The following is a 14,768-nucleotide window of genomic DNA, read 5'->3' as shown; positions in this document are numbered from 1 at the left end:
CGCGCCCGCCCGCTCTCCTCTGAAGGCCCTTCCCGCCCTCCCCTCAACTCCACAGCCGCTCAGGGGGCGGGAGCGGGTGAGGGGAGCCGGGCGCCCCGCGAGAGAGGCACCCCGCCGCGGGGCGGCCCAGGAGCTCGAGGCGGCCCGCGCAGGCAGCGGCGCGGCGCCGAGGAGGGGCGGCCTGGCCCGGACGCGGCGGGGCGGGGGCCGAGGAGCGCTCCCGGCCGCCGGGGGAGCGACGGGCCCGGCGCCTCCGCGGACGAGCGGCGGCGGGAGAGCGGACACTCCTCGCCATCGCCCGAGCCCAGGTAACGCGCCATGTCCCCTCCTCTTCCCCCGGCCGGGCCCGCGCACCCCGCCCGCAGCTTCCCCGCCCCGGGGCGGGCTCCCTGCGGCGGCGGCGGCGGCGGCGGCGGCGGCGGCGGGGAGCGAGCGGGAGGCCGGCGGGTGCGCCGGGAGAGCGAGAGCGGCCCCCCTCACGGGCCGGGCCGGCGGGGCCGCGGCGCCTCGCGTCCCCGCGTCCCTCGGGCTCCGGGCTCGGTCCTCCGGCCCCGAACTCCCCTTGCGGCGTGTGGCAGAATCAAGTTGAACTCGGACCGGGACTCCTGCCGCGGCCGCCGCTTCTCTTTGTTGTTCTTGAGTAGTTTCGCTGTCCGCCCCAGCCCAGCGCGCTGGGGAGGCTGGAGTGTGTCGCCTGGGGTATAAATGAAAGTTGTAAATGGCCTGCCCTCATTTCTTTTCTCAAGGAAATTTTTGTTTTCTCTTTGTCCTTTACTTTCCCTTCATGGTTGTGTCATTCCAGGTTTTGTTTCTGGCTTTGATTTGTTTACTTTTGGAGTATTGTGGGTGATGGCGGTATGCGGGCAGCAGCCTCAGCACCTAACTGACCGCCACCCCCAACCCCACCCCACCCCTAATAAAAAATAAAGACACAGTTTATCTTATTGCTGGGACTACAAGTACTGAGCGTGAAATTGGTGTAGGATGTAGGGCGGTGGCTCCATCACATGCCCCAAACTGGGGTTGTGATTTCTCAGACAAGATTTTCCAAAAAATGGGTGTGTGTGTGGTTAACTTGAAAGATTTCTTTGCGGGTATACGTAGGTTTTTAAAAACTCTGTTGGTGATTGATAGCTATTTTCCCCCTTGAAAACCGCAGCAAAATTTTTTTTAATGAACATATTTATTTCTAATTATTTATTTTGAATTTAGTTTCTTAATGCCTTTAATTTTTGCATCACACTTGAGGGTTAAATTGCCGGTTATTCCGGAATTATAAATACAAAACAATGTGGAATCATTTTAATTAGTCCGAATTAATTTTTTAAAGTCATGTAATATTGGCTAATTTTTGTTAACAACCTTTGACTTTTGCCAGAATTAGCATCTTTTTAGTCTTGATGGCCGTTCGATTATGTGGCTTTTAAAAAGTAGGTTCAGTATTTTTGTTGGAAGAGACCATGTCGTCTTAAGAGAGAATAAAGAAATGAATATTTTCACAAAGTAATCAGATTTAGAACATTTCATTGGGATAAATTTTAGTGTGGATTTCATAAATTGCCTTTGCCTTGTTATACAGAGACTAAATATATTTCAGTTGAAATATAGCATAGTAAGTTCTAATGTGTAACTTTTCTTTTTCTGCTAAGGATTTCTTATCTTCCTTTTTGAAAAGTTCTGAAGTGCTTAGTATATGACATTTCAAGTTGTAAATGATATAATTAACATTTTAAAATATTCTGCTAATGTTTCATAAGTTACGATTTTGTTTTCTTAAAAGGACTTGTTACAGAGCAGAGTAATACAGGCAGGCTAAGCATTTAGGATTTGCAGTATTTTTAGATCTAAAGGTGATAATGAATTATGTAGGTTTAAGTTGTTAGAATTAAAACTAAAAGCCTTTCTAGAGAAAATTGATAAAACATTTTGTGACTCTGTTAATAGAAGTGGCTTTTTCTTTGCTTTCCAGGGTTTTGGGTGAGGTTGCTTTAAAGAGGTATTACATCTTAATTTTTTATTGTTTCTGAAGTGGGAGTGCCTAAGTAGAAGCTTCTCTGTTTAGCTAAGTGCCATCATTGTAAATCTTGAGCTTAGGAAAGAACTGCAAATCAGTTGCAGATTTAATGAAAATTTGGGCTGAGAAAGTGAATTTGAAATTTTAGAATATGTTTTATATGGATCATTGGCCTTTCTGATGACTTTGCTGCTTGAAGTAATTCTGCTTATACTATGAAACAGCAAATCTTATTTCTAAAAATCTACGTATGCTTCACTTTCTTAAGCTGCATTTTAGTTGAGCTGTTTCTTTGTGTGTGGATTATTTTTTCTGCATTCCCCTCTAGGTCCGTGTCTCCCCCCCCACCCCCCGGCCCCAAATTAAAGAGCAAGCATTAAACTCATTTATGCTGCCCAGTCGCACTGTACCTCTCTGGGTTGGAAGCTGGGTGTTTTTTTTTTTTTTTTTTTTTCCTGATTGAACTGGTGTTAAAGTAACATCATTAGACACTATTCTCATTGAGCTGTAAATTGCTGAGGCCTCTACTGGGGCAGTTAACCCTGCAGGATCTGCCTTGTTCATTACATTTAAAATGTGTAATTTGTCTCATCTAAAATTCTGCCTATTTTGGTGAGTACATTATTTTTCTTATGTTTAAACTTAGTTTACATTATCCACCTCTAGCTCATGCCCAACTTTTTTTTTTCATTCACTGATTTTTAGAGTGAATGGGTCTTTAAAATCTTAGTTGACCATTTCAATGCTCATTGTACATGTTTTGATTTCCTTTTTTTCTAGAAGATTGTGTAGTTAGGCAGAAATCTTTGCTTTGCTTAAGTGATTAGAGGTTGACTGAGTGATGCTTAATCATGTGTAAAACTAACATGAGGAACAGTTTCATTGATTTCATTATTTTCTACACTAAATCAAAGTTAAAGGACTTGGATAACCATAACACAGGATATAATTTTGTTAAATTATCAAATTTTGGGCTTTTTACTCAACAGTTGATGAAGATTTTATTGTTTTAAAAATTCGACAGTTAACAGATATGTGTAGATATTCATTTGAGCAACTTTCAGTATGATACTGTTTGCATCATAATATGACAAAACATCTGCTTGGTAGTGAGTCTGATTTAGAATTTCTGGATTTTTTTCTCATTTTGAAATGTGTAATTTTGGTGATGGGAAGTGTGGCTGAATTCCAGTTTCTCAGGAACAAGGTATTTTAGGTTGTGTCACCTTGACATTATTTTGTGGTGTGGTTGGCATCCAGGAAAATTTGTTTTAACCATGCGAGTGGATAGAAACTAGGGTAGTGCTTACTTTTGTAAAACTAAGATGATAAGTCGTCAGAATCTTAATATTTTAAGTCTGGATTATCTGCTACTGCAAATTATATCATTGGTCAGATAGATACCTTTAAAGACTGGTTGTAAAGATTGTCTAACATCTTTTTTTTTTTTTTTTAAGATTTTATTTATTTGACAGAGAGATCACAAGTAGGCATAGAGGCAGGCAGGGGTGTGGGGGTGGATGGGTGGGCAGGAAGCATGCTCCCTGCTGAGCAGGAGAGCCCTGTGTGGGGGAGGGGGCTCCATCCCAGGAGCCGGAGATCATAACCAGAGCGGAAGGCAGAAATGTGCAGACTTAATCCACTGAGCCATCCAGGCGCCTCTATCTGTTATAACATCTTAATTTGAAGTTGTGATAATTGCAAATACATTTGAGCTAAAAAACTATATTATTTGAAATGAGAATTGTTGAGCTTTGGAGAACTTGGAACTGTGTGGGGTTCATCTTTTTATTGCTTCTTTACTCCCAAGGTTTAGGACAGTGGTTCTCAACCTTAGATACATTTTGAAATTTTCTGGAGAGCTTTGCAAAATACTGGTGGCTGGATCCCACCTCCCAAATTTGATTCAGTTGGGCTGGGGTACAGCAAGATTAGAGTTGGAGGTGGCTTAGTTATTAGGGTGCTCTAACTTTATATTTTGAACTGTTTCACTTGTGTCAGTTTTCTGTCCTTTAATACCATGATGAACATATGTACTGTATGTATCTCACATCTAACTTAATGGGTCTCTTGAAGGTATTGCCCCTTTTATTTTGCGTCAGTATTTGTCCCTTCATTTGTCCCTCTTTCCCTTCTTTTCTTTGTTTATTTTTTTCAAATCATTTGAAATGTCTGGTAGCAAGTTTTAGGGACTTGTATTTCCCATGGTAAGAAGTTGGTATAGCGTTACTGTTCCAAATAGGAAGTTGATCTTTTTTCTTAGTACTCTAAAATGTTTATTTGGTCTCCTTTTAGAGACTTGGGACTTTATTTAGGTGCCAAAATTAGCATCTAAACTCCCAGTGGAATTTGGTATTCAAGGGGGGTTAATCTGGTCAGAAACCGTACATTTTCTAGACATCGGTTAACTGGTCACTTCACTGGTTCCTGAGAGACAAGTTTGCATTTAACTTTTGCTGTCAAGAGTTAAGTTGTGTGCTGTGAGACAGTTGCTCAGCAAGCCCAACTAGTTAGCATTTCTATAGAAATCATCTAAGGTGGGCATATTTAGTTCTCCATTTACATCACCTTAGTAGTTCCTAAGTGCTGGTTGAGGAGTAGATGCATCTTCATCTCTGGAAGAGCTATATTTTTTAAAATTTATTTTTCTCTTCCCACGCTCAATTCCAACACACATACAAATTCAGAATGGGAATTGAGTGGAGGAGGCATGGGAATCTGTATGATTAAAAAAATAATAAGTACTTCTTGATCTTAAAGGCTTTAGATATTTTATCCTTATTGCTTTGCTTTGATATGTGACAGGCTTTATTTTGCAGTCATTGATGCACTGGAAAATTTACTTAAGGACTGCTACTGAATATTTGTCTTTTGTAGTAAGGTATGATTTCTTTATTTTAATGTGGATGAATTCAGATCTTTTTCAAGTCAAAATGTGTTTCTAAATGTAAAACTTAATTAAGGATATTTATCGGTAGTATTTGCTAGTGAATTCTAGAGCATATATCAACAGATGCTTATCATTGTAATAATTCAGTCATCTGATGAAAGGATGACCAGAAATAATACTTCATGGAGTAAGATGAACCAGGTATCATTGTATGTAAACACACTAGGTACATCTGTGTCGTAGATATGCCCCACTAAAATTAAAGGAAGAATTTTGTGTGTATAGATGTTGAAATTAGGCAGTTAGTTCATAGTGAAGAAAAATGACATGACAACTGTGCAGTTAGTTTTTTAATCAGTTGCATATATTCATGATACTGCAATTTGTTTCATTATCTTTTTGGTAGTTTATAAAGTGAAATGTGTAGACTAGTATAAACTAGATCAGTGCTTTGTAAAACTGACAGCCCCTCAAACTCCTAGAGTCCTTTTTGGTTGGGGCCCCACTATTGATTTATAGTTAGTAGGGCTGGGCTAACCTGTAGGGATTCTGAAACACCACTTTTGAAAGAATAAGGTAGATGAATTGATAGTTTCCTTTGTTTCAGAGGTTTTATGACATGTATTTTCCAGTTTATTATAATTCACCTTAATTTTCAGTTTTTTAAAACAGTGTTTCCCAAAGTGTAGTCCACAGACTCCTGGGGTTCCCATGACCCTATTCTTTTAGGAGATTCATGAAGTCAAAATTGTTTTCATAATAAAACATGTTATGTGCTGTTTTCTGTGTTGACATGTGCACTGATGGTGAAGAAGCAGTGGTGGGTGATAAACCGCTGGCATCTTCGCTTGAATCAAGGCAATGGCATCAAACTGTATGAATCTTTACTGTGTTCTTCACAGCCAGAACACGTTAAGCATTTGAAAAAATGTTTCACTTTAGAGTATCTCTGGTGAAGCAGTAAAAAGTTTTATTTTTAAAATCTCTGCCCTGGAGTGCATATCTTTTTAATACACAGTGCGATTAAATGGAAGTGTGCATAAAGTTCTTGTGCGCATCCAAGTAGAAGGTTCATCTCTAGGAATAGTACTTGTGTAGTTGAACTGTAAGGTAAATTAGCTGCCTTTTTTTTTTTTAAGATTTTATTTATTTATTTGACAGACAGAGATCACAAGTAGGCAGAGGGGCAGGCAGAGAGAGGAGGAAGCAGGCTCCCTGCCGAGCAGAGAGCCTGATGTGGGGCTCGATCCCAGGACCCTGGGATCACGACCCGAGCCGAAGGCAGAGGCTTTAACCCACTGAACCACCCAGGCACCCCAATTAGCTGCTTTTTTAAGTGGAATCTCTCTCTTATTTTTACTTAAAAGAATTGTAATTACTTAGACTTGGATATTTGTCAGGTATTTTCTTGAAAATTAGTGAAGTGGGCCTGACACTCAGGGAGAATAAGGTTGTTGCTAATGATAAGATATCTTTCAGGTGAAAATTTTAGATTTGAAAATTTGTGTCTGCCACATGGGCTGGCCAGCTGCGTAATACTTAAAGACTTTTCTGATGACATTGGTGGTGATATTAATGAATGTAATTTTAAAAAATTATATATTGTGTAAGGACACGTCAGCATTTGGAAGATCTTTATAATTCATTGAATCAGTTTTTTTTTAAGATTTTATTTATGTATTTGACAGAGAGAAAGATCACAAGCAGGGGGAAAAACAGGTAGAGGGAGAAGCAAGGTCCCCGCGGAGCAGAGAGCCCGACATGGGGCTCTCTGCTCCATCGATCTCAGGACCCTGAAATCATGACCTGAGCCGAAGGCAGAGGCTCAATCCACTGAGCCACCGAGGCACCCCCAAAGAACCAGTTTTTTCCAGAGAGGAATGCATGATATTATAAGATCATGCGTGGGCAGGAGATCCATTCAAAGTACAATGTACACCAATGGATCTTAATGTAACAGAGCCAAGAAGTTCATTGATACAGTTTCAGATTCTACATTGTAGCTAACCTTTAAGGATTGCCATTTGTTGCATTTTTGTGATGAATAAAAGATGAATAACCATGATTATCTAAAAAGGCCACTAAAATACTCTCTTTTCCAAGAATGTATGTATGTGAGGCACATTTTCTTCATGTACTTTAACTGAAACAATATATCAGAACAGATTGAATCCAGAAACAAATATGAGAATCCAGATGTCATCTTTTAAGTCAGACATTAAAGAAATTAGCAAAAATGGAAAACAGTGTAACTCTGAATACTAATATTTTTGTCTGTTTTGAAAGTAGTTATTTTTTCATGAAGCATTAATTATATTAACAGATACTGGATTTCTTATTATTTTAAATTAATTTGATAAAATCAATATTTAAATACCTTTTAGTTTTAGACCATAAATAAAAGCTATTTGGAATCTCAGTAATTAGGAATGTAAATAAGGGAACCTGAGACCAGAGAGTGACAACTGCTATTTTAAAGTAACTAATTACCTGTATTACTGACTAGATTACTGATTGGTTCCAATTTTTATGTGGTTTGTATTATTATCATTGTTATTTCTGAGAATTTTAATTTACTTTTTGTTTAGTAATTATGTACTGGGAAACATGTAGCAGTCAAACTTGTCAAAAGGGGAATTTTTGTCTTGGTCTGAAAATAGAGCTGGCCTCAGAGTAGCTGGATCCTGGTCACAACCAGCCGGTATCATCAGGACTCTTTGTTTTGGCTTTGCTTTTTTTTGGGGGGGGGTAAGATTTTATTTATCTATTTGACAGAGAGAGAGTGGGGGTGCATGCACAAGCAGGGAGAGCTGCAGGCAGAGAGAGAGGGAGAAGCAGACTCGCTGCTTAGCAGGGAGCCCCATGTGTGAACTTGATCCCAGGTCCTGGGATCATGACCTTAGCCAAAGGCATATGCTTAACCAACTGAGCCACACAGGCACCCCATCAGACTCTTTTCCTTCCTTTCCTTTCCTTTTTTTTTTTGGATTGAAGTATAACTGACATACAATACCCTGTGAGTTTCAGGCGTACATCATGGTGACTTGATATTTTTATACATTACAAAATTATCCCCAGAGAAAGTCTAGTTACAAAGTTAATGTTTAAATGAGGTTTTTTTTTTAAAATTTTATTTATTTATTTGATGGAGAGAGCGAGAGACACAAGCAGGCAGAGCAGGAGAGGGAGAAGCAGGCTCCCTACTGAGCAGGGAGCCTGATGCGGGGCTCGATCCCAGGACCCTGGGATCATGACCTGAGCCGAAGACCAACTGAGCCACCCAGGCGCCCCTTAAATAAGATTTTTAAAGCCGAAGCCTGGTACACCAATATCACATTTACCCAAGACCTATGGGTGAACAAGAAGCACATCTCTAAATTTGTCTCTTGCAGTTCATCTTAAAAGTTGTAACAAGGGGGCGCCTGGGTGGCTCAGTGGGTTAAGCCACTGCTTTCAGCTCAGGTCATGGTCCCAGGATCCTGGGATTGAATCCCAGGGTCCTGGGATCGAGTCCGGCATCGGGCTCTCTGCTCAGTGGGGAGCCTGCTTCCTCCTCTCTCTCTGCCTGCCTCTCTGCCTTCTTGTGATCTCTCTCTGTCAAATAAATAAATAAATTCTTTTAAAAAAAAAGTTGTAACAAAAACCATTCTTTCTGTTTGATTGTATCATTCGCATCTCAGATTTTATAATCATTAATACCTGTGTACATAATCCTTTGTACTCTTGGGAGTTCTTCTCCAGTTACTGTCAGTTTAAGGAAACCCAATTTTCAGACCTTCCTCTGTTTAGAATCTAGGCTGTAACTTCTGCTGTAGGCAGTTGAACTGAGCCTGCACACCATTTGTTTTCTGCTTATAAGCCTAGACTGCCTATACTGAGAATTTCTTTCTAATGATATTTCATTGGGCCAGGTTTTTTTTTTTTTTTCCATGTTAAACGTAAGCATTTATCTCATAGTCCCATATTAAGTAGTCTGTTGCATTGACCAAAATACCTATAACTTCTAGAAAATATACTTGTATATTTTGTTTTGCATATATAATACTGCCAGTAATTCAAAAGTAAACAGACATCTGAGAAATAAAAAACGTCAACATTCTTTTTTTCTTTTTTTTAAGATTTTATTTATTTATTTGACAGACAAAAATCACAAGTAGGCAGAGAGGCAGGCAGAGAGAGAGGAAGGGGGGCAGGTTCCCTGTTGAGCAGAGAGCCTGATGCGGAGCTCGATCCCAGGATCCTGGGATCATGACCTGAGCCAAAAGCAGAGGCTTTAACCCACTGAGCCACCCAGGCATCCCAAAAGTCACCGTTCTTTAACTAAAGTTTATGAATTCCCATGAGAACTTCTTAGGCCAAGCACTCAACTTTTTTGATTTTAGAGAGTTTATTTTTTTTTAAAGATTTTATTTATTTATTTGACAGAGAGAGATCACAAGTAGGCAGAGAGGCAGGCAGAGAGAGAGGAGGAAGCAGGCTCCCCGCTGAGCAGGGAGCCCGATGCGGGACTCGATCCCAGGACCCTGAGATCATGACCTGAGCCGAAGGCAGCGGCTTAACCCACTGAGCCACCCAGGCGCCCATGATTTTAGAGAGTTTATTTATTTATTTATGAGTGATAGCAGTCACTCATGCACCTGCGCATACAGAGGGGAGGAGCTGAGGGAGAGGGAGACTCCCAGGCAGACTCCTTGCTGAGTGCAGAGCCCTAGGTGGGGCTTGATCTCAGTCCTGAGGTCACAACCTGAGTCGAAGCCAAGAGTTGGAAGCTCAACCAACTATGCCACCCAGGCGCCCCCAATTTAGTGAGTATCTTAATTAGCCTGGTTATCTGGCTTTGTAGTCCATTGAATGCCTTTTAGAGCTGTGGTTAGTAATAGGCAATAGCTTATGATTAATAGCAAGGCTAGAGACAAAACACTCAATAGGTAGACAGATAAAAGTATGAATCTCTGTCCTTTTGCTAACTTTTTACCTTCTATTACCCCTGTCACCATAGAATGGTTTGTTCTATCTTTACATAATATCTGTATTTTAGAGACTTTTGAATAGGCTTAACTTTTCTTTTTTTAAAAAATTTTTTATTTTTTATTAACATATAATGTATTATTAGCCCCAGTGGTACAGATCTGTGAATCACCAGGTTTATACACTCACAGCACTCACCATAGCACATACCCTCCCCAATGTCCATAACCCAACCACCTTCTCCCTCCCCACCTCCCCCTAGCAACCCCCAAGCTTAACTTTTCTACTGAGCTCATCAAACTCAGTGTATTTAAAACTGAATATGTTACTTAGCCCTTTAAAATCTTCTATTCTTGGGGTGCCTGGGTGGCTCAGTGGGTTAGGCCTCTGCTTTCAGCTCAGGTCATGATCTCAGGGTCCTGGGATCGCGCCCTGCATCGGGCTCTCTGCTCTGCGGGGAGCCTGCTTCCCTCTCTCTCTCTGCCTGCCTCTCTGCCTACTTGTGATCTCTCTCTCTGTCAAATAAATAAATAAAAATCTTTAAGGATTAAAAAAAATAAACTCTTTTATTCTTTCTTCATCATTCAGTTAACTGTGGAGCAGGTCCTCTTTGATTGTCCCTTCTTTTCACCTCTTATACTTAGCTGATTTAAAAAAAAAACTAGTCTGTTCTACTTTGAGATACTGATTCCCCCTTTGTTTCTATTGCCCATATCCCTCATCTAGACCCTATCACTTTTCTGATCACTGTTGCCTAACTAGTTTTGTTTCCCTTTCCAAAGTTATTCTCCATGCTTTCAATTACAGTTTTCTTTCTAATGCAAATCTAATGCCACTTTTCCTTCCTTTTTCCTGTGATGAACCTACTCTAGAGAAAGTCTGCACTCTTATCCCTCTGCTTTTCCTGATTTTCCTTCAGCCTGGCAAATACTTATTCACATGTGGTAGTTACTAGTATTATTCCACCAGTATTCTTTTTTTTTTTTTTAATTTCATTTACTTATTTGATAGAGATCACAAGTAGGCAGAGAGGCAGGCAGAGAGAGAGGAGGGGAAGCAGGCTCCCTGCTGAGGAGAGAGCATGCCTGGTGTGGGGCTCTATCTCAGGACCCTGGGATCATGGCCTGAGCTGAAGGCAGAGGCTTTAACCCACTGAGCCACCCGGGCGCCCCTCCACCAGTATTCTTATGGCTCTCTGCACTTCTCTGTCTGCCTTCCCCACGTTAATTTAAACATAGCTCAGGATATCCCAGTTTTAGCACTACTGACATATTGGGCTAAATTTTTGTCACAGGGTGTGGTCCTGTGCGTTGCAGGATGTTTAGAAGCAGCTCTGGCCTTTACTACTTGATACCAGTAGTTCTCTGCTTCCCACCTCCCTATTCCAGTTGTGACAAGCAAAAGTATCTTCAGATATCGCTAAAGTCCCCTGAGGGACAGAGTATTCCTGGTTGAGAACCACTGGCATGGCCATATGATGTTGGCCAATCAAATGTGAGCAGAAGTGAGACTTTAAGAGACAGTGCACGAATTATCCTGTCTTTTCCCCGGCCATTTGAGGACATATGTAGTGAAGGAGCCTTAGCCTAATTCTTGAAAGATGATAGTGAGCAGTGGTCCATTTATCTGTGATGGACTGATAGTTTAGCTTATGCAGGAAATCTTTGTTTTAAGTTACTGATATTTTTGTGTTTGGTTGTTGCTGCAATGTAGCATAGCATAGCCTTCTTGCTAAACCATGGTAAGTCCTATCTTATCTCTGGACTTCCCATCCTTTCTCATTTATAGTCCCAAATCAATTTAATGGTGATAAGTATCATCTCTTTCTTAGTATAGTAGTAGGTTTGGATCTTCTGGATTGGTGGTTCTCAATGGAGTAGTACTTTACTATAAGGGATGTTGTGGAAATTAGAGAAGCATTGGTAGATGGGGGACAAGGGATGCCATCCTATGATGTGAGGGACTGTGAAGAATTACCATGCATCCCATAACACTTTCACATGCCCCAGAAATTCATGTAGAAGGTTAATATGTAATTAATTATCCAACACCATCTTTTTTTTTTTTTTAATAAAGATTTTATCCATTTATTTGAGAAAGAGAGACCACAAGCAGGGACAAGGGCAGAGGGAGAGGGAGAAGCAGACTCCCCGCTAAGCAGGGAGCCTCATGTGGGGCTCTGTCTCAGGACCCAAGGATTATGACCCGAGCTGAAGGCAAACACCCAACCAACTGAGCCACACAGGTGCCCCTAACTCCCATCTTAATATATACTCATTTTTTCAGGAATTAAGTTTCTCTTAATTCTTTTTCTTAAATTGAAGTTATTTGGAATTTTGTTAAGAATTCAGTGTTTGGGGAAATCCACATGTCACCATCTGCAGTGCCATTGTGCTATTTGAGTTGCCAGAACAACACACCTGTCTTGGAAGGTCTGAATTTGTCATAATTAAGCTGTCATAATTACGATGATTTTACACTAAGTGCAAATATCATGCCTGAACAATTTTTTTTAAGTATGCTCCAATGTAGAGCTTGAACTCATGACCCTGAGATTAAGACATGAGCTGAGATCAAGAGTTGGACACTTAACTGACTGAGCCACCCAGGTGCCCCATGCCTGGGCATTTTCATTGAAATGTACACTTTATTATATATTAATCTTTTTCTCCTTTATGTTACAATTAAGGCATTGTTAAATTTAAAAAATGTATGTACGTATGTTAGAACTTTGTTTCTGGATGGCTAAGAGGGGGTAGTATAAATTATTTTTTACAAAAATGGGATGTTTATCTGATAGAGTTGAGAACCACTTTCTGATTATGTGCTACTTGTTTTTTGCCTCTGGAGTGCTTTGCACATACTAGTAGATTCAGTATTTGTTGAATTGGTCAATTATGGTTCCCAGATTACTTTTCGTACAGTGTTGCAATTTGTTTACCATAGAGAATCTGTAAAGTTGGCAAGGCAAGAGTTTGTTTCCATTTTACAGAGAGAATTGAAAGACATACTAACTTGCCCTATCATACTGCTAGAGTTTTAATCAGACCTCACAAATTTATTTATACCATTCTAGTACTTTTGTGTATCATTCCATACCACTCTTTTTTTTTTTTTTAAAGATTTTATTTGAGAGAGAGAGAGAGAGCACAAATTGGGGAATGGGAAGGGCAGAAGGAGAGGGAGAAGCAGACTCTCCACTGAGTGGGGAGCCTTATGAGCCTGATTCTGAGCTGGATCCCAGGACCCCGAGATCATGACCTGAGCTGAAGTCTGACACTTGACCTACTGAGCCACCGAGGCAACTCTGTCATTGCATACCACTCTTAAAAAATTATTATCTAGAGCTGTTTAGTGTAGGAAAACATCTATATGCTCCTGTTGGCATTATTTTTTATGCAGGGAACTTTATGTTTTAGGCACTTGTCATGGGAGTAGAACAGGCATAAAATCAAGAAAAAATGTGGTGTTTGAGGAAGTGAGGATTTTTTTTAAAAAGATTTTATTTATTTATTTGACACAGAAAGAGTGAGCACAAGCAGGGGCAGTGGCAGTGGCAGACAGAGAGAGACAGAGAAGCAGGTTCCCTGCAGAGTGGGGCATATGGGACCTGATTCCAGGACCCTGGGATCATGACCTGAGCTGTAGGCAGTCGCTCAACCAACTGAGCCACTCAGGTGCCAAGTGAAGACAGTTTTATCAGTTTTCAAAGAAATGTGCAATTAAAGCTTTAGGCCCCCATACAGCTTAAGTTTTAGGGATGGTAACATCTGAGTGTGGTGAAATAGTTACACTCAAACACTGTAATTACATTTTAAATTAGCATAAATCTTTTGGAAAGTAGTATAAGAAATGAATTCAACAACAAAAGTATTTATAGTCTTTAAAATTTGTTGCAAGGAAATGCCACAGAATAAAAAAGCTAGTCAGTCTGTGTTTGCCTCGTATATATCAGGAACTGTGCATGGTGCTGGGAATTTCTAAGGTGAAAAAGTTTTGCTATTTTCTTGAACTTCTAGATTTGTGGCAACAGAGTATGAGACAAATACCTAATCAAATAACTATAATGTGTTGAGTTGTAATTGGGTGTGTTTTAAATTTGAGGGAGGGCATAATTAACATACAAGGGAATACAAAGTAAACCCACCAGGACAGTCATTCTCCAGGATTAGGGGAGAGACATTTAAACTGCATTTTGAAGGGTAACTAGGACTTACTCAGATAAAATGAGACTGGATGTTTTAGGCAAAAGGAATAGCATGGACATGCATCTGAAAGCACATACAGAAACATATTCATTTGACAATAAGAAGCACTTACATGTCCTAGGAGTTGGGCATATATGATGAATAAGACAAGTATAATCTCTGTACCATAGATCTTTCAGTCTAGATATTAAAATTGTTATGAGGTTGGCACTCAGAGATTTCAAACTGGTGGTTCTCTTGGGCCAGATTTAAGTTGAAGGTGCGTTTTGTTTGGCATGCCCAGTGGCTTTTCTCTCTCTTTTTTCCTTCCTCCCCTTTCTCCAGAAATAAGTTGCTGATACTTAAAAATGAGATTTCATGCACGAATGAGCATTGACAATCTGGCAGCAGTGGGCTAGTATTTTCATATGCCACTTCCACTGGAAGTAAATAGTGGCTACCTACTTTACATGGGTGTGCACTTGTGGTCCTCAGTACTTTTCTTTAAACCTGACACATTTTATTCATTTATATAATTTGCCAGGCTCCTTTATGCCTTTGAGTTGTGAGCCTTGGATGAGTCATTTACTTCTGTCCTTGCCCTTCTAAATTTTCTTTGACATATTTTAGTAGGAGAAATACAGAAAAATGCACATTGTGTTTTAGAAAAACAACTGTTCAACTGAAAGAGGAATCAACATAAAGAATA

At 40.2% G+C, this 14,768-nt stretch overlaps 1 protein-coding gene across 3 annotated transcripts in view; it reads left to right on the top strand.

Moving 5' to 3' along the window:
• The first annotated feature begins 203 nt into the window (after nucleotides 1–203).
• Nucleotides 204–14,768, top strand: part of SMAD4 (SMAD family member 4) — a 51,518-nt gene continuing 36,953 nt past the window's right edge. The window contains exon 1 of one of the 3 annotated variants that reach the window (XM_044242955.1): nucleotides 204–308. The gene's annotated coding sequence lies outside the window, so the exon portion shown is untranslated. The remainder of the gene's footprint in view (nucleotides 309–14,768) is intronic. The other 2 variants (XM_044242952.1, XM_044242954.1) reach the window with 2 other exon arrangements.

Source organism: Neovison vison, chromosome 3, assembly GCF_020171115.1.
Source record: "Neovison vison isolate M4711 chromosome 3, ASM_NN_V1, whole genome shotgun sequence".
In the NCBI taxonomy this organism is placed as follows: Eukaryota; Metazoa; Chordata; class Mammalia; order Carnivora; family Mustelidae; genus Neogale; species Neogale vison.
The sequence above is the reverse complement of the archived record's forward strand: the minus strand, read 5'-3'. Positions and strand labels throughout refer to the sequence as shown.